Source organism: Crinia signifera, chromosome 7 (assembly GCF_055691185.1).
Source record: "Crinia signifera chromosome 7, ASM5569118v1, whole genome shotgun sequence".
Taxonomy (NCBI): Eukaryota; Metazoa; Chordata; class Amphibia; order Anura; family Myobatrachidae; genus Crinia; species Crinia signifera.
The window spans coordinates 35,845,302-35,870,802 of NC_139223.1; the positions used below are offsets into that span (position 1 = coordinate 35,845,302).

The 25,501-nt window shown below is 46.6% G+C and overlaps 1 protein-coding gene across 4 annotated transcripts in view; it reads right to left on the reverse strand.

The window, feature by feature from the left end:
* Positions 1-25,501, reverse strand: part of RAI1 (retinoic acid induced 1) — a 123,514-nt gene that overhangs the window by 55,594 nt on the left and 42,419 nt on the right. The window lies entirely within an intron of this gene.

Sequence of the window (25,501 nt, forward strand, 5' to 3'; positions counted from 1 at the left end):
TTAATGCAAAACCCGGTGATTTTCTCCGCCAGTAAATATGGCGCGACTTCTGCAGTGAGAAAACAGGAAGAAAAAAAAAAAAGTCACACAGAGTTTGTGAATTTTTGTTTTTGTGAAGATCTAGTTATGTGCGGACAACTAACTGGGCTGGGGTGGCGGAGGTCCAACTGTGTCCCAGGCTACTTACATTGCTAATGATTTTGCACGCTGTGGGAGGTTTCATGTTCAGCAAAGCCTGCAACCTCTTCAGAACCTCTTCTGAGGCGTCCTGTCTTAGTGAGAGGAATTTGGACAGTCCCGCGAGGCTGTGAAGCATACAAACCCGGGCTTTGAAGTGTGTGATCTGTGGGGCTGTAGAGGGCATTTCCTCTTAAGGGAGGCTTAGGCAACCCATGGATGTCCATATTTTGAAGAACAACAAATCCCAGCATGCCAGCTGTCATGACCTGATGGGATTTGATGTTCTACAATTTCATCTGAATGTGGACATGTGACTTGTATTACTTGTATCAGCCAGGCAAAATTCATTTCTGAATCCAACATAACAAGTTTATTATATTTGTAAAGAATTGGTCACTTATAGCTGGGGGGGCTAACTCAAGCGGTGCGATGTGTTTCTACCAGAAACTGCACCAGAAATGGTGGGAAAACTGTGCATTACTGCCTCACCCTATAGGGGGGGTATTCAATCATTGCCATTGTTTTGCCAGGCGAAAACGATTCGCCAAACAGTACTCAATGCCTGGTGTTTTCACACAGTTTTTGCAGCCATTTTCGGCTATGCCGTTTCATTATTTTGGGGTGGATCGAATCGGCACAGACTTCGCCAGACTTCCAAAACACGTGGATTCGCGGAGAATTTGCCCATCCACGCGGTTTTCACCAGTGCTGGATTTTTCGCCCAGGCGAATAATCAGCACTGATATTGAATACAGCAAATCTAATTTACCCTTAAAAAACGGCCGAAAATTGTCGAAAACTCCTGCACATATTGATTAACCCCCCCCCATAGACTTTAAGATATCTGCGATCTGATTCCTACTTTAAAACAAAAAAAATGGCAACCACGTAAAAATACCTACTTTAGATATATCCATTTGTGTCACAAATATAAAACCCTAATCACTCCAATTACGCAGCCCCTTAGCATCACTGATCTGCATATTTACTGGCCCCTACGCAGCGGCGATGCAGACAACATCTGGAAAGAGCTGAGGGGAGAGTGGAGGGGGGGGGGGGGGGTAGTAATATGCTTTTGTCAGTGGGGGCAGAAGCGCAGGCCCGGAGATTGACAGGTGGTGATTACCTCATTGAAGACATCAGTAGATGAGATGTCAGACGTTGCCGCGTCCATACAGAGAAGCAATTAGAGCCAGGGCTCCCACTAACACCGCTGCAGCGTGATTTATTTATTTATCACTCTCTATTCCTCATCTCGGTCGCACGTTGCATTGTGACATTATCTGCTGCTGGGCTCTCGCAAAACATAAAGAAGTGTTTTAATGTCTCCGTCATTTGGCGCATCCAGGGGGGGGGGATGTCAAACACCCTGATGTACCGTATATCTGGCACATTAGAAATGGCGCAAGACAAAGAGATTTCCGAAAATAATCGCGGAAAAAGATGCATCGCTGATAAATATTTTTTCTTTTAAAAACAAAAATACAGTCCCTATAAAAATCCCAATTTGCACCTTGTTTTATCATATTTGAATATAACTCAAGAACTCTAGATTTTCCTGTTTCTTTGGATTTCTAAGGAAACTTCCTTCCATTCTATAAAAATTGTATTTTGATAAGAACACCCCGAAACTGCAGATATAACTGAAAGCCGGTTGCTGATCCGATCCGACTCCCCAGTCGCCCGCATCAGTGTAAAGCGCCTGTAAGATAAGCACGGTTCCCCTGAATAGGGTAATGTGCCATTTCCAGGCTGTGCGTCTCATTTGCATAATAATAAGGTCAATTTGCATACACATATTCATCTAAGACCCCACTCCAGCTTTCGGCAGGCTCATTCCAGTGGAAGAGAACTGTGGCACCGTGCAGAGGTGACGCTCTCTCCATTTGCAGAGCTGCAAACGTGCAAGACGTGCAAGATTTGTCACTGAAGTCGCCCCAGGTGTAGGACGAATGTAAATTTACGTGTGTGTTAGATGCAACTCTGTTCAGGATGAGAAGTAAACTTTTATAGAAAACGGGCATTTATAGGGCTAAACGTGCACGATGATCACAGATGGAGACTGTAGCGCGTCTAGATCCGCACAGATCGGCATCCATGTGTGTCGGCGGAAAAAATATATAACATCATAAATTGATAATAAAATTCTATAAATTGATATATTTCAACATAATAATAACACTTTAATAAATCAAATATTTAAAAAATGTTACCAACTATATACACTGTATGTATCAACATTATTGTAATACTCCCCTATTGTAAACTGTAAGGATATTATGGGGGGGGGGGGGGGGGGGGGGGAGGAGTTAACATTTTTGGGGATGCTCAGAAATAAGGTACAGTATTATCATTGGGCGGTTTAAGAAAACATGCGATGACGATGGTGAGTTGCTGGGCAGAGACGGTTTGAGCGCTGGTAGACCACTGATCATTTATTTGTTCTATAAAAGTCCGACTATCCAAGGTGGTTTTTAATATACATAAAAGTTTACTGTAGGGGTTACAGTTTTTTTGAAATGGCGACATCAAGATTTAAAAAAAAAAAAATAATTCTTTCAGAATTTCAGTATTTAATGGCTTATTTCCGATTTGCAAAGACCTCTTTATTTGGATGCAGGCTAAAGGTCACAAATACCCGATTATCGCAATATAAAATCAAGTCACGACGGTTGGATCATACTTGCCTACCTGACCCTCTCCAAGAGGGAGAAAACGCTCTGTTCCTGGACTTCCCTGGTAATGTAGGATTGCCATCACCTGTGGGGAGCCAGGTAATTGATAAGAAAGGTGTTTCACCACAGGTGATGGCAATCATACATTACCAGGGAAGTCCAGGAGCAGAGCATTTTCTCCCTCATGGAGAGGGTCAGATAGGCAAGTATGGGTTGTATATAGGACTTATTTGAAAAGCGTTCTATGACGGAACACACATCAGCCACAGCAGAGTTACGACATAAAGGGTACCTCACAAAAGCTACTACCAGCTTTTAGTGTTGGTGGAGCAGACATCATCGGCACACCGTAGAAGAGGTTATTCTGTGGGGCCTCCACACCTTATGCACAGTTATGTAGACTGTTATGCCCATGATCCATTGTGACTTCAAGTTTGGGCGCAGAAGGGAGACGGAAGCCCAAGAGGTTCACTGCTCATTTCACACTTATGGCGCGTTTCACTAAATTCACTGTATGTCTCCCAACGCGTTTATTTTTTTGTCACTCAAGTGTCCAAAAGTAGAAAAGCCTGAGAGGAACGCAGGCAGGAGACCCCGGTCCCTGACCACATATCTTAATGAGTAACAATAAGGGGTAAATTCACTAATGCTTCTAAAAATAAAAAGGAGATGATGTTACTCGTTGCAACCCATCAAATTCGTTCTATAATTATCAATGATGCAATGGAGAAATGATAGCCAGAATCAGGGCAAGATGTACTAAGCCAGGCATGTCCAAACTATGGCCCTCCAGCTGTTGTAAAACTATGCATCCCAGCATGCTTTGCAACCATTTTAGCATTCCCTAATAGCAAAACTGTGGCATGGCATGATGGGACTTGTAGTCTCACAACAGCTGGAGGGCCATAGTTTGGACATGCTTGTACTAAGCCTTGAACAGTGATAAAATGGAGAGTGATAATCCACCAACCAATCAGCTCCTATCTGTCATATTTCAAAACAGACATGGCAGTTAGTAGCTGATTGGCTGGTGGTTATCACTCTCCCTTTTATCACTTTTCAAGCTTAGTACATGTGGCCCTCAGATAGGTTGCTATAAGCGACAATACCTATTTTGATTAGTAAATATGCCCCTAATGCTTCTGAGGTAGGATGACCACAATAAATAATAAAATGTCTTCGGGAGAGGATTATAAAATTGCAGATATCCTGCACATTATATATCATTTTCACACATCACTGTATACTCTGGTTTGTATTTCAACATCTACCTTACACACGTTAGAAATTGGTTATTCAAACTGAAGTAAAATAAACAAAAAAAATCTGAACCTAAAAAAATAAAACGACATAGGTTTAGTCTATTTTAGAGATAAGCGGTTTGGATTTACTCGGCTATATCGCCAAAATGAGCGCAAGTTCGGATTTTTCCTATTGGCTATCGGCTGTCACGTGTTTTGGATAGGCAATAAGGTCCCGGCTTTGAGATCCCAGTAAAACTGAACCTGCACAGTATATTTGGCGCGATTAATGGTTTTTATTTCCCTAAAATCTCGCTCGTTCGATTTGCATAACACACGCACACGGCTGTAGTTAACCCTGTTGTAAACGGACAGCACGCACTCGTCCGCCGTAACCCTGCATAAGAGTATATTTCGCTATGCCGGTTTACTTCCTCCCCCCTCCTCCTCCTCCATATATTTTCTCCTCTCCGCCTTTTAATTCCTCTCTCTCTGCCTCCGCCGCTCATATGAATTCCTCTCCCACACGCGCAGGCTGCAGCTCCCCTGATGCACATTCAGAGACATATGGTGACAGGATACAGATCCGTGTTTGATGAGGATAGATGGGGATGGTGTTGCTGTGGCAGCTGACAGTCGCTGTGCGCTGCGCTCATCACCTCGTAACCTTCAGGGCTGTGCAGGTCCCAGACATGAAGCACAAAGCAGCAGCGGCGGCGGTGGCGGCTGGCAACTAGTGCAGAAATAAAGCCCTTAATTTGCCCCTTTAATGACCTTGTATGCAAATGCCCCCTCTCCTCCTTCGCTCACTAGAGTCAACATTACCCCAATCGGGTCACTTGGCCACCTGAAGGTCCACACCCCATCTGCATACAGTGGAATCAATAAAAGCCTGAATTGATTACGAATGCATTATTAACCCTTTGAGTGCCGACTGAATTTGTCAAAACAGGTGAAAAAAAATTGACAAGCAAACATTTTTTATTCATCATTAAAAAAAAATATTATATATAGATTTTTTATTTTCATTTATATAACAAATGTGAGAGACGCTGCCAATTTTTAGAGGATATTTTGAACATCTCTGACAGAGATGTTGGCACCCAAAGGGTTAAGGCATTAGATACTTCTCGCCCTGTACGGTAGGTCCACTCCCTTAGGTTGAGTGGACCGGTTCTCTATTGAGAAGACGACACCCCCCCCCCCCCCCCAACATCCATCATGCCAGTAAGACCACAAAGTCTCAGATGATTACCTTCTATCTTTCCTGGGGAAGACCCCCCTCTCGTGACGATCTAACACATAGCACAGACTTCCTGCAGAACCTTTGGTTCTATTATATCAGGCCTGAACACTCAACTAGATCAATCAGGCACCATTCTACGACTTACCCACAGATAATATATATATTATTTTTTCTAAACCTAATCATCCAGTTGTTATGCTGCCTTGTCTTGTAAAACACCTTAACGGTGCTCCGCTGGCGTACCGCCGATGATTGCGTGCCACCGACATCACCTATTTGCACCTGCTCAGGGAACAGTAGATGGCGGAGCTGTTTGTGCCCCAGGTGTCAATCACGGCTCCACTCCACTCCCGGCTGCACTGCTGTCAAAGCCTTGATATAATTCATCCGGCACGTAGAGTGCTAATATTCCTCAGCCCCACACCTCGGATTCTGCTCAGCGTTCAGGTGCCAGGCAAAGCAAGCGGCACTCACACACCGCCATCGCACATGTATCTCCTAATTCATCTTATCCAAGTGCCAGAGGTGATGTTAGCTAATTAAAGGCTGTAAACTGGAATATTTTACAGCGTTAACTCTTTAACCCGTTCAGAGTTGCACAAGTCTGTAACCCACTGCTGTTAGCACCCATTAACTTGTGCGGTGTGTGACATTCCAAATTTGATTATGGCACTGCTGGCCGTGTAGTGCCCGTTACGCTGGCTCGCTAATAAAGCCAAATTGTGCAGTACACATCGCAGCAATAGAGATTCAGCCGACAGACTGTCAGGTGCCGACACAAAGCAACTACTATCTAATGGTAGTCATCCACCTTCCCATACAGTTACACTATTATACTGCTCCACACTGTGTTACCTGACTCCTACTATAGTAACACTGCTCTCATTACACAGCTACACTGTATACACTGCTCCCTCATTACACAGCTACCCCCACTAACCTACAGCTACACTGTATACACTGCTCCCTCATTACACAGCTACCCCCACTAACCTACAGCTACACTGTATACACTGCTCCCTCATTAAACAGCTACCCCCACTAACCTACAGCTACACTGTATACACTGCTCCCTCATTACACAGCTACCCCCACTAACCTACAGCTACACTGTATACACTGCTCCCTCATTACACAGCTACCCCCACTAACCTACAGCTACACTGTATACACTGCTCCCTCATTACACAGCTACCCCCACTAACCTACAGCTACACTGTATACACTGCTCCCTCATTACACAGCTACCCCCACTAACCTACAGCTACACTGTATACACTGCTCACTCATTACACAGCCACACTGTATACACTGCTCCCTCGTTACACAGCTACACTGTATACACTGCTCCCTCATTACACAGCTACCCCCACTAACCTACAGCTACACTGTATACACTGCTCCCTCATTACACAGCTACGCTGTATACACTGCTCCCTCATTACACAGCTACCCCCACTAACCTACAGCTACACTGTATACACTGCTCCCTCATTACACAGCTACCCCCACTAACCTACAGCTACACTGTATACACTGCTCCCTCATTACACAGCTACCCCCACTAACCTACAGCTACGCTGTATACACTGCTCCTCCCACTAACCTACAGCTACACTGTATACACTGCTCCCTCATTACACAGCTACCCTCACTAACCTACAGCTACACTGTATACACTACTCGATCATTACACAGCTACCCCCACTAACCTACAGCTACGCTGTATACACTGCTCCCTCATTACACAGCTACCCCCACTAACCTACAGCTACACTGTATACACTGCTCCCTAATTACACAGCTACCTCCACTAACCTACAGCTACACTGTATACACTGCTCCCTCATTACACAGCTACCCCCACTAACCTACAGCTACACTGTATACACTGCTCCCTCATTACACAGCTACCCCCACTAACCTACAGCTACACTGTATACACTGCTCCCTCATTACACAGCTACGCTGTATACACTGCTCCCTCATTACACAGCTACCCCCACTAACCTACAGCTACACTGTATACACTGCTCCCTCATTACACAGCTACCCCCACTAACCTACAGCTACAGCTACACTGTATACACTGCTCCCTCATTACACAGCTACCCCCACTAACCTACAGCTACACTGTATACACTGCTCACTCATTACACAGCTACCCTCACTAACCTACAGCTACACTGTATACACCGCTCCCTCATTACACAGCTACCCTCACTAACCTACAGCTACACTGTATACACTGCTCCCTCATTACACAGCTACCCCCACTAACCTACAGCTACACTGTATACACTGCTCCCTCATTACACAGCTACCCCCACTAACCTACAGCTACACTGTATACACTGCTCCCTCATTACACAGCTACCCCCACTAACCTACAGCTACACTGTATACACTGCTCACTCATTACACAGCTACACTGCATACACTGCTCCCTCATTACACAGCTACACTGTATACACTGCTCCCTCATTACACAGCTACCCCCAGTGGCGTAACTACCGAGGGTGCAGGGGGTGCAGCTGCTATGGGGCCCGGGCTGTCTCAGGGGCCCGCAGCTCCCCCTGCACACAGTAGTTACACCAGAGCAACAAAGTGTCAGTGACACTCAAGAGGCACCTGACGCTGCTCTCCCCATGCAGCGCGCACCGCGCAGTCACAGTGAGTGATCGGCACCAGCAGGAAGGTGAGGTAAGCACTGGGGGGGGGGGGGGGGAGGTGGCTATGGCGTCTGCAGTGAAGGAGGACCAGGGGTGCTGGACTGAGCAGAGCGGAGCGCGGGAGGAGAGTGAGACTACAACAGGAAAGGAGGAGAGTAAGTGATTTGAAATCAGGGCAGTGCAGCAGCACGGACGGGACTCCAGCACTCACGACAAGAGTTTGAGGCCCCCGGCGTCCACTGACTGCAGGAGTGGACTTGCTGAGCGCTGGTGTCCCGTCCGTGCTGCTGCCGCTGCCCTGATATTGCGGCAAATCCTTTTTCATGCCCAAAGTGGCATGGGGGGCGGTGGGGTTTTCTTAGGCAATAAATGTGACATCTTATTTATTTTATTGCATTATTGCACAATTATATTTTAGATCTCTACCCCTCAATGTATCTCTCTTCCCATCATTCTCCTTTCTTTCTCTCCCTGTCACTATACTTCCTTCTCTCTTTCTCTCTCTACCCATCGCTGTCGCTCCTTTCCTCTCTCCCCATCGCTATCGCTCCTTCTCCCTCTCCCATCACTTTCGCTCCTTCCCTCTCTCGCCATCACTGTTGCTCCTTCCCTCTCTCCTATTGCTGTCGCTCCCTATCTCTCACGACATTGGCATGTATTCAATGTTGTGGGCGAGCGGCGACAGCGAGCAGAGCTTCCTGCTCGCTGTCACCACTCACCCTGTCAGTATTCAATGCAGCCCCCCTCCCCGCCATACGCCAATTCCCCCTCGCTCCATTTTTTGAGCGAGGGGGAATTGGCGTATGCGGCTCCAGAAGCAGCGAGACTCGCGGCTAAATACAGCGAGTTTTCTGCAAAAGCCGCGGGTCTCGCTGTTTTGGGGAATTGTCGCCGTCCTGTGATGGCGAGGATTTCCCCAGAACGTTGAATAGAGCGAGTGGCCGGTGCGGGGGTTAAACAGTGAGGATCGCTGGTTTTCTGCAATCCTCGCTGTTTAACCCCCTCGCCGGCCGCATTGAATACCTGCCATTGTCCCTGGGGGGGCCCCTTTCAGTATTTTGCTATGGGGCCCATTAAGTTCTAGTTACGCCCCTGGCTACCCCCACTAACCTACAGCTACACTGTATACACTGCTCCCTCATTACACAGCTACACTGTATACACTGCTCCCTTATTACACAGCTACACTGTATACACTGCTCCCTCATTACACAGCTACCCCCACTAACCTACAGCTACACTGTATACACTGCTCCCTCATTACACAGCTACACTGTATACACTGCTCCCTTATTACACAGCTACACTGTATACACTGCTCCCTCATTACACAGCTACCCCCACTAACCTACAGCTACACTGTATACACTGCTCCCTCATTACACAGCTACCCCCACTAACCTACAGCTACACTGTATACACTGCTCCCTCATTACACAGCTACCCCCACTAACCTACAGCTACACTGTATACACTGCTCCCTAATTACACAGCTACCCTCACTAACCTACAGCTACACTGTATACACTGCTCCCTCATTACACAGCTACCCCCACTAACCTACAGCTACACTGTATACACTGCTCCCTAATTACACAGCTACCCTCACTAACCTACAGCTACACTGTATACACTGCTCCCTCATTACACAGCTACCCTCACTAACCTACAGCTACACTGTATACACTGCTCCCTAATTACACAGCTACCCCCACTAACCTACAGCTACACTGTATACACTGCTCCCTCATTACACAGCTACGCTGTATACACTGCTCCCTCATTACACAGCTACCCCCACTAACCTACAACTACACTGTATACACTGCTCCCTCATTACACAGCTACCCTCACTAACCTACAGCTACACTGTATACACTGCTCCCTCATTACACTGCTACACTGCTCCCTCATTACACAGCTACCCCCACTAACCTACAACTACACTGTATACACTGCTCCCTCATTACACAGCTACCCCCACTAACCTACAGCTACACTGTATACACTGCTCCCTCATTACACAGCTACCCCCACTAACCTACAGCTACACTGTATACACTGCTCCCTTATTACACAGCTACCCCCACTAACCTACAGCTACACTGTATACACTGCTCACAGCTACCCTCACTAACCCTACAGCTACACTGTATACACTGCTCCCTCATTACACAGCTACCCCCACTAACCTACAGCTATGCTGTATACACTGCTCCTCCCACTAACCTACAGCTACACTGTATACACTGCTCCCTCATTACACAGCTACCCCCACTAACCTACAGCTACACTGTATACACTGCTCCCTCATTACACAGCTACCCCCACTAACCTACAGCTACACTGTATACACTGCTCCCTCATTACACAGCTACCCCCAATAACCTACAGCTACACTGTATACACTGCTCCCTCATTACACAGCTACCCCCACTAACCTACAGCTACGCTGTATACGCTGCTCCTCCCACTAACCTACAGCTACACTGTATACACTGCTCCCTCATTACACAGCTACCCCCACTAACCTACAGCTACACTGTATACACCATTCCCTCATTACACAGCTACCCTCACTAACCTACAGCTACACTGTATACACTGCTCCCTCATTACACAGCTACCCCCACTAACCTACAGCTATGCTGTATACACTGCTCCTCCCACTAACCTACAGCTACACTGTATACACTGCTCCCTCATTACACAGCTACCCCCACTAAGCTACAGCTACACTGTATACACCGTTCCCTCATTACACAGCTACCCTCACTAACCTACAGCTATGCTGTATACACTGCTCCTCCCACTAACCTACAGCTACACTGTATACACTGCTCCCTAATTACACAGCTACCCCCACTAACCTACAGCTACACCGTATACACTGCTCCCTCATTACACAGCTACCCCCACTAACCTACAGCTACACTGTATACACTGCTCCCTCATTACACAGCTACCCCCACTAACCTACAGCTACATTGTATACACTGCTCCCTCATTACACAGCTACCCCCACTAACCTACAGCTACACTGTATATACTGCTCCCTCATTACACAGCTACCCCCACTAACCTACAGCTACACTGTATACACTGCTCCTCCCACTAACCTACAGCTACACTGTATACACTGCTCCCTCATTACACAGCTACCCCCACTAACCTACAGCTACACTGTATACACTGCTCCCTCATTACACAGCTACCCCCACTAACCTACAGCTACGCTGTATACACTGCTCCTCCCACTAACCTACAGCTACACTGTATACACTGCTCCCTCATTACACAGCTACCCCCACTAACCTACAGCTACACTGTATACACTGCTCCCTCATTACACAGCTACCCCCACTAACCTACAGCTACACTGTATACACTGCTCCCTCATTACACAGCTACCCCCACTAACCTACAGCTACACTGTATACACTGCTCCCTAATTACACAGCTACCCCCACTAACCTACAGCTACACTGTTCCCTAATTACACAGCTACCCCCACTAACCTACAGATACACTGTATACACTGCTCACTCATTATAAAGCTACCCTCACTAACCTACAGCTACACTGTTCACTCATTATACAGCGACACTGCATACACTGCTCCCTCATTATCCAGATACTCTCAAACAAACTATATAAAGAACACATCTGTTAAGCTGGGTACACATATGTACAATCGTCGGGCCGTTCTTCCAATCTGCGGACGAACGGCCGTTCGATTGTATATATGTGTACGCAGTCCCGATCCCTTCGTTGCGATCGATAAACGGCCAAAAACGCTCTTGGCCATCCACGGTCGGTCGGTCGCAGGTTCTTTGCTGCTTAATATTCTTCCGACAGGACGGCTCCATATCGAAAGAAAAGTGACATGTGTACGCACGTTCGATCGATATGCAGCCCGTTCCTGCGATCATTCCTCCCAAAAGCAGCACGCCCATGTGGGTGTTGACTAGCTGCGTCATCCCTCCATCAGCGCAGCATGTAAACAACAGGAAGTCTTCTCCCCCCGTACTTTCCGCGCCATGAATGTGTGTGCATTCCTTTTGAAATAAATAATCGTTGTGTGTGCATTCACGCCTCGTTTTGGTATGCTCTTTAATCCAGCCCATTATGATAATGTTGTGTACATTTTTATCGTGCGAATAGCCAGATCGGGAGAGTGTGTACGGTGGTACAATCTTTTTCTTGCGATTGTTTGGACGGGAGTACATCGGACGTCGCAAGTAAAATTGTACATATGTGTACGCGCAGATCGGTCGTATGTTTTGGACGGCCGAACGTGTATTCGGTCGATCGAACGGTCGCAAGAAAAATGAAATTGTACATATGTGTACCCAGCTTTACTAAAGAAAATACAAGTTAATCACGGAACTTGTGAATGCACTTTGGATGTCGGCCCGGTGAACATCGTGTAATGTGTACTCAGGTTTAGTCAGGTGTGAAGGTCAGTTGATTGCCCTTGCACAGTTCTGCCCACCCCCTATCGGCCACAGCCAATCAATCAGCACAGAATAGGCCCTGTGCATGTGCCCCACCATCATAGATGTCACCAAAATGGAATGCGTACAATTGCGAATGAGGCCCAGACTCCTCTAGCAGCCACATATGTAAGTATACAATCCTGCAGAAACGAATATCCCTGCAGCCATGTGGATTTCTGCATAGGTGCAACACAGGTAAATATAGACAATGGTAATATATTTACAGCTAGTTTGAGACCATTTCATTGAAGCAGGATTTCAAGGGTTGACTTAAGCTCCCCGTTCCAATGACAGAGCAGGGAGAGAATGTATATTGCCGCTTTATAGAACCTGGCTCCAATACCCTCCCACTCAGATACCTATCAGGCCGCTGCAGCTAAGCCAGGCATTTGCTTTGAACTTATCTTTCGGCCGTCTGGTTGGGATAATGAGTCTCGACCCAAGCCTCCTCTCATTCCCTGCCCTCCCATGCACCTACCCCATCTCCCTGATCAATAGAGGATTCACTTGCAATCCTTTTAAGAATCCGGTAATGGATATCTATACTTACACTTTCCCCTCCTCAGCCATTTATCACAATGGACAAATGTGTGATGTAGGAAAAAGTGGGGAATCGGGTGATCAAAAAGAGGCTTCTGGTGATCTGTGGACTACAAGTCCCAGCCCCTTGTAGTTCTCTTTCCATCAAAGCATCATTTCCAAGGATAATCAGGCGACATTAAGTTTTACAGCAGTCTGGGAACTACGAGTCTCAGCATGCCCGGACTTTCAACCGCATATCCCAATAAGTACAAGCCTACCATGGTGGCAAACCATGATCAGATTACGGGCAGCTCTGCAGATTTTTTATAGAACTACAAATCCCAGAATGCCCTGCTAGACAACAGCCTAAGCCCTTGCGGGCAAACCTTGACACTCCAGATGTTTTTAAACTACACATCCCAGCATGCTCTGAATCCGATTTAGCATGGCCTAAAGAGCAAAACTGAAGCAGAGCATGCTGGGATGTGTAGTTTAAAAACCATCTGGAGTGTCAAGGTTAGCCATCAAGGGCCTAAGCCAGGCATGTCCAACATTGGCCCTCCAGATGTTTTGAAACTACACATCCCAGCATGCTTTGCCACAGTTTTGCTATTGGAGAATGCTAAAACTATTGCAAAGCATGCTGGGATGTGTAGTTTCAAAACATCTGGAGGGCCAACGTTGGACATGCCTGGCCTAAGCCAACACGTGGCTGTTCAGCTGCTGTGTTCCACACCATGTCCATCACTGTCCTACAGGAACCAAAGTCCCCAGAGAAGGAGAAACTACGTAACGGACCGCTCCCAAACAGAACAGTATACAGATGTGTCCGCATCCATCTCACATTCAACAGCCCTTCTAATAGAATGAGTCGGTAGCACTTGGGCCATGAAACAGCATCTTATTTTTAAATGGAAGGAACAGCATGCACTAGCAGCTTCTGCTGCTTAAAATATGTGGCATATGTTTGCTATGTTACACCGTTTCCAGGAAAACACATTCCATTTCTTATGGAGATACAACCGCAGTCATACACTGAATACAGACATGCCCTGTATCATTTTAATCAGCAGGAAGAAGACGCCCGGCGCTACAGAGACACACAGAGCTCACGTGTTATGTATAATAGAACTTATATCGCATGGGTGTGGGCACAGCTGTACTATGATCAGCAGAGAACATTGAATAGTAACTCAAATAGGTTGCACTCTATGGACTAACGTCTTTTTTCAACCTTAATTACTATGTTACTATATGACACACAAAGCATCCATGAGGGTTCCTGGACGGAACCCCAATATTGTGCTGGGAGATGAATGAAAACATCAGACTAAATGGAGCGGTCAGGATGGAAGCAGTGTTAACCAGGCCTGAACAATTCTGCCTCAGCGACAGAAAGAAAAGCATTCCGCCTTTCTGTGTCTCCATTTCCCTAGGGTCAGAGTAGTCTTCTGTGCATTCTCCATGTACGTCCATGTGCAACCAGTCCTGGTGTAGGGGTACTAGATCCAACCTGTCTTCACTAAGAGCTCTACAATGAGAGCAGCAAGCAGAAAGAGGTCTTTTGTGATGATCCATGAATTCCCCAGAGCTCCCAGGAGCAGCTTGTTCACGCAATACATAGATCCCTCCTAAAATACTGTATATAGGGTGTCTCTCTTTCATGTTCAATTGTGTTGTTGGAAAGCTTTCTGTGCACCCAGACATGTGTTTCACCGCCAAGCACAACGTGGATGAGCCAAACGGGTCCTATTACATGTACCGGAGGGGGATCTGATCTCTCAGAGCTGATTGGATTGGAGTAATGGCGGGGTGATAGTATGTACAGAGCAGATGGCACAAGTGACATTACAGTGTGTGTGATTCGCCCGCGGCAGCTCCGCCGATATAGTGGCGCAATCGTATTCGGTCATCGTATTCACTGCCCCAGGATACGATGTATCCTTGGCACAGCAGTGGCAATCTGTGGATCCGATACGCATCGGAATCGTAAGTAAATGACATACGATCTCACACTTTTTACAAGATACACATCAGATGGAAATTGTAAGTAAATAACATACAATTTCCGACTCATGTAGAAAAATGCCAAATTGTACTAGTGTATGACCACCTTTATTCTGCCCCCCCACCCCTCCTCCTAGAGCTCGGGATACACTGGATAATGTGGCTTCATACAACAGATAAACAATGGCGCTCTGCTGACTGGCACTCTCTCTGCTTCAAATTACGTTACTGAACAACAATGGGATTACTCAGCAATACTCAGATCCAGCAGCCCCTAAGCTAACCTCGCTGGACTTACCACCACATATTGCACACCTAATACTACTGATGGTGCAATCAGTTAGGATCCTATTCAATAAAGAGCAGACAGCAGACCCCAACACAGCCCTAATTTACTACGGAATAGGACACAGCAATCTGCAAGGCCCCAGTACATTGCAGTGCACAGCCATCTGCACAGCCCCAGGCCAGGACATTATAGTACACAGCAATCTGCACAGCCCCAGTACATTATAGTATGCAGCAACATGCACAGCCCCAGTACATTATAGTATGCAGCAACATGCACAGCCCCAGTACATTATAGTGTGCCGCAACATGCACAGCCCCAGTACATTATAGTATGCAGCAACATGCAAAGCCCCAGTACATTATAGTATGCAGCAACATGCACAGCCCCAGTACATTATAGTATGCAGCAACATGCACAGCCCCAGTACATTATAGTGTGCCACAACATGCACAGCCCCAGTACATTATAGTATGCAGCAACATGCACAGCCCCAGTACATTATAGTGTGCCACAACATGCACAGCTCCAGTACATTTATAGTATGCAGCTAGTGTTCATTCTAGCACCCGCTATCTTTGAAAATCCATGCAGTTCCTCTTCCCTGCCTGGGGTGTCGCTGTAAAAAGCATAAAATCTCGCGAGAGGTCGATAGCTCTCGCGAGATTTCACCTGTACTTAATTTCGTTCGTATCCACCGGGCGGGAGGGTGGGTCATTTTCGTATGAAAAAGACCGACGGCTCACCTTTTTAGGATCGGCGGCTCACTCCTTCTTTAAAGGGATCCATTCAAAAGATACACTTCGTTCAGGAACGACCCATCTCTGGTTTGCATATCAGTGCTCATATACAGACCACACTGTGCTAGAAGCACTACAGCAGACAGCGACACCCCAGGTAGGGAAGAGGAACTGCATGGGTTTTCAAAGATGGCTAGAATGGCTTTGCGAGAATGAACACTTTTATAGTACACAATCTGTACAGCACCAGTACATTATAGTAATGAGCAATCTGCACAGCCCCAGCACATTATAGTGCACAGCCCTAGTACATTATAGAATGCAACAACATGCACAGCCCCAGTACATTATAGTGCACAATAATCTGCACAGCCCCAGTAGATTATAGTGCACAGCAATCTGCACAGCCCAAGTACAATATAGTGTACAGCAATTGGCACAGCTCAAGTAAGTTCTATTAGGCAGCAACATGCACAGCCCCAGTACAATATAGTACACAGGATTCTGCAGACCCAGTACATTTTTATTACAGAGCAATCTGCAGAGCCCCCAGTACATTATAGGAAGCAGCAATCTGCTCAGCCCCAGTACATTAAATTACACAGCAATCTGCACAGCCCCAGTACATTATAGTGGACAGCAGTCTGCACAGCCCCCAGTACATTATAGGAAGCAGCAATCTGCTAAGCCCCAGTACATTAAATTACACAGCAATCTGCACAGCCCCAGTACATTATAGTGGACAGCAGTCTGCACAGCCCCCAGTACATTATAGGAAGCAGCAATCTGCACAGCCCCCAGTACATTATAGAAAGCAGCAATCTGCTAAGCCCCAGTACATTAAATTACACAGCAATCTGCACAGCCCCAGTACATTATAGTGGACAGCAGTCTGCACAGCCCCCAGTACATTATAGGAAGCAGCAATCTGCACAGCCCCCAGTACATTATAGGAAGCAGCAATCTGCACAGCCCCCAGTACATTATAGGAAGCAGCAATCTGCACAGCCCCCAGTACATTATAGTGCTAAGCAGTCTGCGAAGCCCTGTGTAGATTATAGTGCACAGCAATCTGCACAGCCCCAGTACATTATAGTACACAGCAGTCTGCAAAGCCCCAGTACACAGCAAATCTGCATAGCCGCAACCCAAATATATTATAATACACAACCTAAATTTCCCCAAGTACTGTATACTGTATTTTACAGCAATAAACAAGAAAAACTATAATAAACAGAAAGATTCAGAGACCACGTACAGATATAATACACAGCGGATAGCTGCAATTTCTACACATACTGTATATTTAATTATTTTTCCATTACCAAATGCTTCTGTCATAAGAAGATCTGGGGATCAGATCGGGGAACTATCAGAGGGTCACAATGGACTTTACCAAAGGCACGACAAGGGTGACATTATAGCCAGAAGCTATTGAGCAGATCAGGAAGTCTGGACGTGTTATCGGCCAACCGAAAGATGGTCGTTCATCAACTGATGACAGGGCAGCCAGCGTGGTGTGGGGCCCTAAGAGAGCTTACGGTGGTTGGCTGCAGGAAGCGGTAGCATGTCCAATATCATGCCCATCATGATAAGGCAGCCACATCATATCTCCCTGCTGCAGCAGCTTAGCGACCCAGATAGATGGAGAGAGCAGTGCACACGGGGAGCAAACAGACTGAACCGCAACATGTCACCTGGGATCCTGTTTACGGGTGAAGCAGATTTCTACGTTAATGGAGAAGGTGATCACATGTGTATGTGTGCACAAGTAACAGCAACCACATTTGTGAATAGATTTATATTGTTACAAAGGGTTTATTTTCCCTATACATAGTGACTTGTCACCCACCGGTATAATGTACAGCCCAAGAATATTATAGTACACAGCATCAGGCACAGCCAAAGTACATTATAGTACACAGCATCATGCACAGCCCAAGTACATTATAGCACACAGCATCACGCACAGCCCAAGTACATTATAGCACACAGCATCACGCACAGCCCAAGTACATTATAGCACACAGCATCACGCACAGCCCAAGTACATTATAATACATAGCATCACACACAGCTCAAGTACATTATAGCGCACAGCATCACGCACAGCCCAAGTACATTATAGCGCACAGCATCACGCACAGCTCAAGTACATTATAGTGCACAGCATCACGCACAGCTCAAGTACATTATAGTGCACAGCATCATGCACAGCCCAAGTACATTATAGTGCACAGCATCACGCACAGCCCAAGTACATTATAGTGCACAGCATCACGCACAGCCCAAGTACATTATAGTACACAGCATCACGCACAGCCCAAGTACATTATAGTACACAGCATCACGCACAGCCCAAGTACATTATAGTACACAGCATCACGCACAGCCCAAGTACATTATAGCACACAGCATCATGCACAGCCCAAGTACATTATAGTGCACAGCATCATGCACAGCCCAAGTACATTATAGTACACAGCATCACGCACAGCCCAAGTACATTATAGTACACAGCATCATACACAGCCCAAGTACATTACATAGCATCATGCACAGCCCAAGTAGTTTATAGTACACAGCATCATGCACAGCCCAAGTACATTAAAGTGCACAGCCCAAGTACATTATAGTGCACAGCATCATGCACAGCCCAAGTACATTATAGTACACAGCATCATACACAGCCCAAGTACATTACATAGCATCATGCACAGCCCAAGTAGTTTATAGTACACAGCATCATGCACAGCCCAAGTACATTAAAGTGCACAGCCCAAGTACATTATAGTACACAGCATCATACACAGAACAAGTACATTACACAGCATAATGCACAGCCCAAGTACATTATAGTACACAGCATCATACACAGCCCAAGTACATTACACAGCATCATGCACAGCCCAAGTACATTACAGTACACAGCATCATGCACAGCCCAAGTACATTATAGTGCACAGCATCACGCACAGCCCAAGTACATTATAGTACACAGCATCATGCACAGCCCAAGTACATTATAGTACACAGCATCACGCACAGCCCAAGTACATTATAACACACAGCATCACGCACAGCCCAAGTACATTATAGCACACAGCATCACGCACAGCCCAAGTACATTATAGCGCACAGCATCACGCACAGCCCAAGTACATTATAGCACACAGCATCACGCACAGCCCAAGTACATTATAGCACACAGCATCACGCACAGCCCAAGTACATTATAGCACACAGCATCACGCACAGCCCAAGTACATTATAATACATAGCATCACACACAGCTCAAGTACATTATAGCGCACAGCATCACGCACAGCCCAAGTACATTATAGCGCACAGCATCACGCACAGCTCAAGTACATTATAGTGCACAGCATCACGCACAGCTCAAGTACATTATAGTGCACAGCATCATGCACAGCCCAAGTACATTATAGTGCACAGCATCACGCACAGCCCAAGTACATTATAGTGCACAGCATCACGCACAGCCCAAGTACATTATAGTACACAGCATCACGCACAGCCCAAATACATTATAGTACACAGCATCACGCACAGCCCAAGTACATTATAGTACACAGCATCACGCACAGCCCAAGTACATTATAGCACACAGCATCATGCACAGCCCAAGTACATTATAGTGCACAGCATCATGCACAGCCCAAGTACATTATAGTACACAGCATCACGCACAGCCCAAGTACATTATAGTACACAGCATCATACACAGCCCAAGTACATTACATAGCATCATGCACAGCCCAAGTAGTTTATAGTACACAGCATCATGCACAGCCCAAGTACATTAAAGTGCACAGCCCAAGTACATTATAGTGCACAGCATCATGCACAGCCCAAGTACATTATAGTACACAGCATCATACACAGCCCAAGTACATTACATAGCATCATGCACAGCCCAAGTAGTTTATAGTACACAGCATCATGCACAGCCCAAGTACATTAAAGTGCACAGCCCAAGTACATTATAGTACACAGCATCATACACAGAACAAGTACATTACACAGCATAATGCACAGCCCAAGTACATTATAGTACACAGCATCATACACAGCCCAAGTACATTACACAGCATCATGCACAGCCCAAGTACATTACAGTACACAGCATCATGCACAGCCCAAGTACATTATAGTGCACAGCATCATGCACAGCCCAAGTACATTATAATACAAAGTATGCGACACAGAAAAACTTTAATAAATACACTGAGATGCAAAGTTCAAGTACATTTTCATACACATGATGCGGGTGCCGGACGACTGCCCAACAGTTGAGACTCCGTCAGTCAGTACTCTGACATCGGGATCCCGACTGACATGGGCTATTCTCCCTTGTGGGGGTCCACGGCTCCCACAGAGTGAAACCATAACCTGTGGCGAGCAAAGCGAACCACCGAGCCCGCAAGGGGCTTTTTATGCGATCGGCCCCTCTCAGGGCACCGGCAGTCAGGATTCCGATTTCGGGATACTGACCGTCGGTATAGCGATTGTCTGACCGCCATACCACACCCCATCATGCACAGCTCTAGTACATTATAACACAGCCCAGGTACACTGTAATAACACTTTTCATAACGCGTTTAAGGAACTTTCTGAACACTGCTGGTGCCTGGGGAGGTCCAACACTACACCTGACCTTCTCCAACACTGCGAGGTGCTAATTACATGAACGATTAACAAGTGTCAGGCCTGAGCACAGATGTAATGCACTCACACTAGCGGCACACCCCAAGTGCACTCTCACACTCCTGATTAATGAGTCGCTGAAAGTGAGAAAATGCAGTCCCTGGCACAGTCACAAATTGTGCATTTGATATTCTTCCAACACATTCCGAATATGTATATATATATATATATATCTACAAAAGTGTACCCTGAACCTGGAATATGTGGCCCCTGCCATGAATTAATGTATCATTAATGCCACCTTTCACAAAATTCTGCCCTCTGCCTAAAATCAGTGTCGCATGCTATGACTTAGGTTCTGCACCCCTACCACAATTGTGTGCCCCATTCCATGATTCTGTGCCCCCCCACCATGAACATGCTGTGAATCTGTGTCGCTTGCCACAAAATCATGCCCTGTGCCTGGAGTCTGTGCACCCCACCCCCGGGGAGAGCCAAGCGCATGTGCTCAAGGTCTGAGACCTGCGTCCCCTGACACAAATAAGTGCCTGGCTCCTGCGCCTTTCCTCCCTCGGCAGCATGTGTCCTATTCATAGAAGCTCCCAGCCCCTAATAGTGTCAGTCATGTTCTGCACCTGGATACTGTGTCACCCCTGGTGTACCCCAGCTGGGCACTCTGCATTTCCTGTGTCTGCAGAGAACTGGTGATAGACTGGAGAACAGGCAGTCACTACCCTGATAAGTGGTGTTCAAGAGACCTTCCTCTAGCTATAATGATCTCTCAGCATCTTTCCCCCTCAGCGGTGAGGTTAGTGTGACTCTCACTCTCTTGCTTTTATCCAGAGATGTGAGGAATAAGGACACTACTTAAGACCCCCACTGCCTGCTTCTCCCGCCCCTTTTAAACTTGCAGGATTGACCTTCTCCCATGAAACAAGCCCTTTTTTTTTTTCTTCCCTGCTGCAGATCTGCGGCTTGGTGCGGTGCTACGGATTAATGTAGCCACGTTCTGCAGAGCTGAGTGCTCTGCCTTTATGACCGGAACAGCAGTGAGAAGCATCCACCGGCGCTATAATGTCAAGGCAAGAAGCCAGCGTGCTGGAACATCTACCAGACACCCATAATGTTGTAAGACTCCGTCCCTCCCGACTGGGGGGTGTACTACAGATACATGGGGTCTGTAATCCTCACCGTGGAAATAACAAGCAATTTGGACGACCGGTTTCCTTCCCTTCATTCCGCCATAACTCCACACAGATGTCTGCTTGAGCATTTATTATACGAATGTGTAAAATGAGGAATATTGGCTAATAATAACACAGCTCGGCCTTTATACCACCTATGCTGCCTATTACGCACGGTGACATTTACGCAATCAAAGCCGGTCGTAATTTCTGCGGCTATTTTTTCTCGGAACGGTATAAATATACTTTCGTTTGTTCGGATAAAGCCATCTCCTGTCTGCTTGCCAGCACTTAGAGGGCTCAATCAAGATCTAATACTTTATAATTAATGTGTGGATTGTTCCGGCGATGCCCTTGGCCGACGGAGGTAAATCGGACGCCGGGAAGGAATCTACCGGTCTGGGCGCACGGAGCACTTACATGCTGGCAAAGTGTCTTCCTGTCACCCCCCCCCCAATACTTAGAACTTAGCACTGCAATCGCTAAAGCTTAGTTCTCATGACAGCTGCTTATACTGAGGTTTTCAGTAATAACAGTCCGGGGAACTTGACTAAGACCTACTGGGCAGGTAAGCACCGGCGCCTTGGCTGAAGATCAAGGGAAAAGGAGGAAACTACTTTTCGGGTCGGCTCTGGTTGGTTGTCTCGGCATGCTAAATCGGTCTCAGCTTATAAAGCTCAATTACGTATATATCCTACCCGGTTACGGTAGCAAAAGTAAAACACTTGGACTCTTTTCTACACAAAGAAATTGGATTTAAAAAAAAAACCCTTGCAGGATGTTGGCATGCCACGCGTGCGGCAAGGGTAGAGTGCCAAATCTGTGGTTTGCCAGGGATTCCTGTAACTCATTTGAAGAGGGCTAGACATTTCCTGTAAGTAGGAAAGCTGGCTAGAGATGGGCGCTGTGCGAGTGGGTATGCCAGCCTCGCCACACAAGATCCCTGGCACACGAGGCTCAAGCAGCTGTCCGCACATCCTTCCCTTTAATGTGCTGTTGTATAAATTAGACCTGATTCCCCTAACTGATCTTTAATGATACACGGAGATGTATGAGGCTCAATGGTCCGTCTTCCCCCACACCCCAGGCTCATTTTGATGGCTGTTCTCATTAAAAGGGCATCAGACTTTCCCACTTTGTGCAAAGCACCATACACCCCCCCCCCCCCCCACACACACACACACAGATGTCTGGAAACCCCTTACCCGACAATAGTTGATACATTGAAGTTTTCTCGTGTTTATAGTAAAAAATACTGCAATTTTGAAACAGGATGTTACCAACGTAGGGCCCGATTCAAAGTTGGCGCCGTGCCGATGGCAACGCAGGGGAGCGATTATTGCAAACTGGGCATACGTCAACCATACCACCCATGCGCTGCGATACAATAACAACTATGGCAACATTGCGGACTTATAGGCAAAGTGACTGACCGGTAGACACAGTTTGTGGGTGGTACCAGTAGGGGGGGTGGGTGTGGTGACAATATGCAGGCGCGCCACCACCATATTCAGCCTGAGATTCTTTATCACGCCCAGCCCATGGTGCTACCAAGAACTTCGGTAGTCTCAACTGATTTGCGATAGGTTGTACCCAATCACTTTGATTCGCTGAGCCGGCGGCGGGCATCGCAGTAGAGATCGGGAGGCGGCATCGTTGGCATATATTCACACATTCATTGTGTACGCAGCTGCGGGGCCATCACGGTGCATCCCCCATGAGACTCTACGTGTAGCCACTGTCACATAAGCGAATATACGGTCTTGTGCGCACGAGTTAGTCTGCATGGACGATGTACAAGATCCTCGACAGGCGCAATAAACTTTTTTTCAATGTAGCGCGTACAAAACTTTACAAGCTGACTTGAAAATAATGCCGTAAAAAAGGCGGACGCAATAATAAAAGGGAGTAAGGGCGCGAAATATCCTTGGGGAGATCACAGATGCCACCAGTCGGACAGCTCTGACTGCTCCGCTGGTCCCTTCCAAACCTTTTTTAGCAGGATGATCTGTTGCTAGGATACAAGACTTTGAAGAGGAATGCTGATACTGGACATTCTATAGAACATATCAGGGTCCTTCATGTGTCAGCACTGGGGAGATGAGACACTAATCTCCCTAGGATTAAGGGCTGCGCGCATCTACGGATGCCTGTTATTTAAATGCAATGCAACTACGGGTGCGTTTTGCCGTTTAACCCCTTCAAGTGCAGAGGATTGGCTTCCCTCTGGTGCACTGCAGCGTAAACAATCTACTTACTTCCCTGACTTGGTCCCCTGTAATTTACGCTGCAAGGGTAGTAATAGCAGCTATATAGGGAGGAAGGGGGGGGGTGGCGCTATACGGCTATACCAATCTGAAGCTCCACCTGAATTTTAAAGACATTGAACATTTGTCTCTCAGCTACAGGGGAACAAGATAGAAAATTAGCCATGCAACATATTTTGGGAAGGGGGCAGGGGGGTTACCCACTGACATACTGGAAAACTAAAATCTTAACTGAAAATCATTATTTTTTAAGTGCTATAAAAATAAGTAGAAGAATCTACTTCAATAAAACTCTCATCTTAGTAAATGTACCCCTTAATTTGAAAAAGCAATAAAAAAACATTAAACCGTTGAGGGTGGGGGAGGGGGGAAATTCGCCCGACACTGAGAGATATATTTAGGTTTTAAGTAAAGAGTTTGCTACTGTCCTGTAGGTCATAATGACCTGATGAGTGTCCTGGTTCTGCTCCCAAGCAGAACAGCTACACTGGATCAAAAGTCCACTGACAAACAAAATATGTTGCAATCATTAAATCTGGTGCGCCATATCCAAAACAGTCAAAGTGACACAATCCATGGTCAAACGAGGAGTCATGTGACACAGTGCTGGGGAGCGCAGGGAGAATGATGTCATGCCCCAGTGACACGTTAAGTGGTTCCTTTATCATCACCGAGGAAGGGCTGTCAGTGTGGGAGATTTAGGCAGGTGCAGTGTTGTCACTCAAACCATAGAGGGGACACAACAAAGTGCTTTTCCTCATACCCAATCATCTCCACCAAAGAGCTAACGCTTCAATGACCAGGGGAGTTTTCTTTGCCCTCTAGAGGTGCAAGAGTTAACAGAGACCTTTTATGATTTTAATCCATAATGAACGGCTAATCGCCCAATGCTTAGCAGAGATTTAACCCACACCAAAGGAAAGGCACTGGTTCAGAAAGCTTTTCTTGGGTAATCCCAGACGTGATGGATCTAGGTGCCCTGCATACTGGTAATATGGATCATTGCAGGGAAGCTGGAAGACACATCCAGAATTGGGGCACCTTCAGCAAATGATCCTCTAAAGCCTATTCCCCCAGCACCAGTAACTAAAGCAGGGCGGATGCATTACGAATATCGTAGAGGGATGAAAACTCAGCACTGGCAGGTGTAGAGACTGAACGCTTCCCCCCACAATATCACCTGCAAGCCTTGTTCCTGGCTGACCGCTCAGCGGAGAATAGGTGAACCCCAAACTCTCTCATCCGCACAAGTAACCTTTTAAAGCACCTGCCCCTGTTTAGTGGTCCGGTACCAGCTACTGGCCGTCCCTA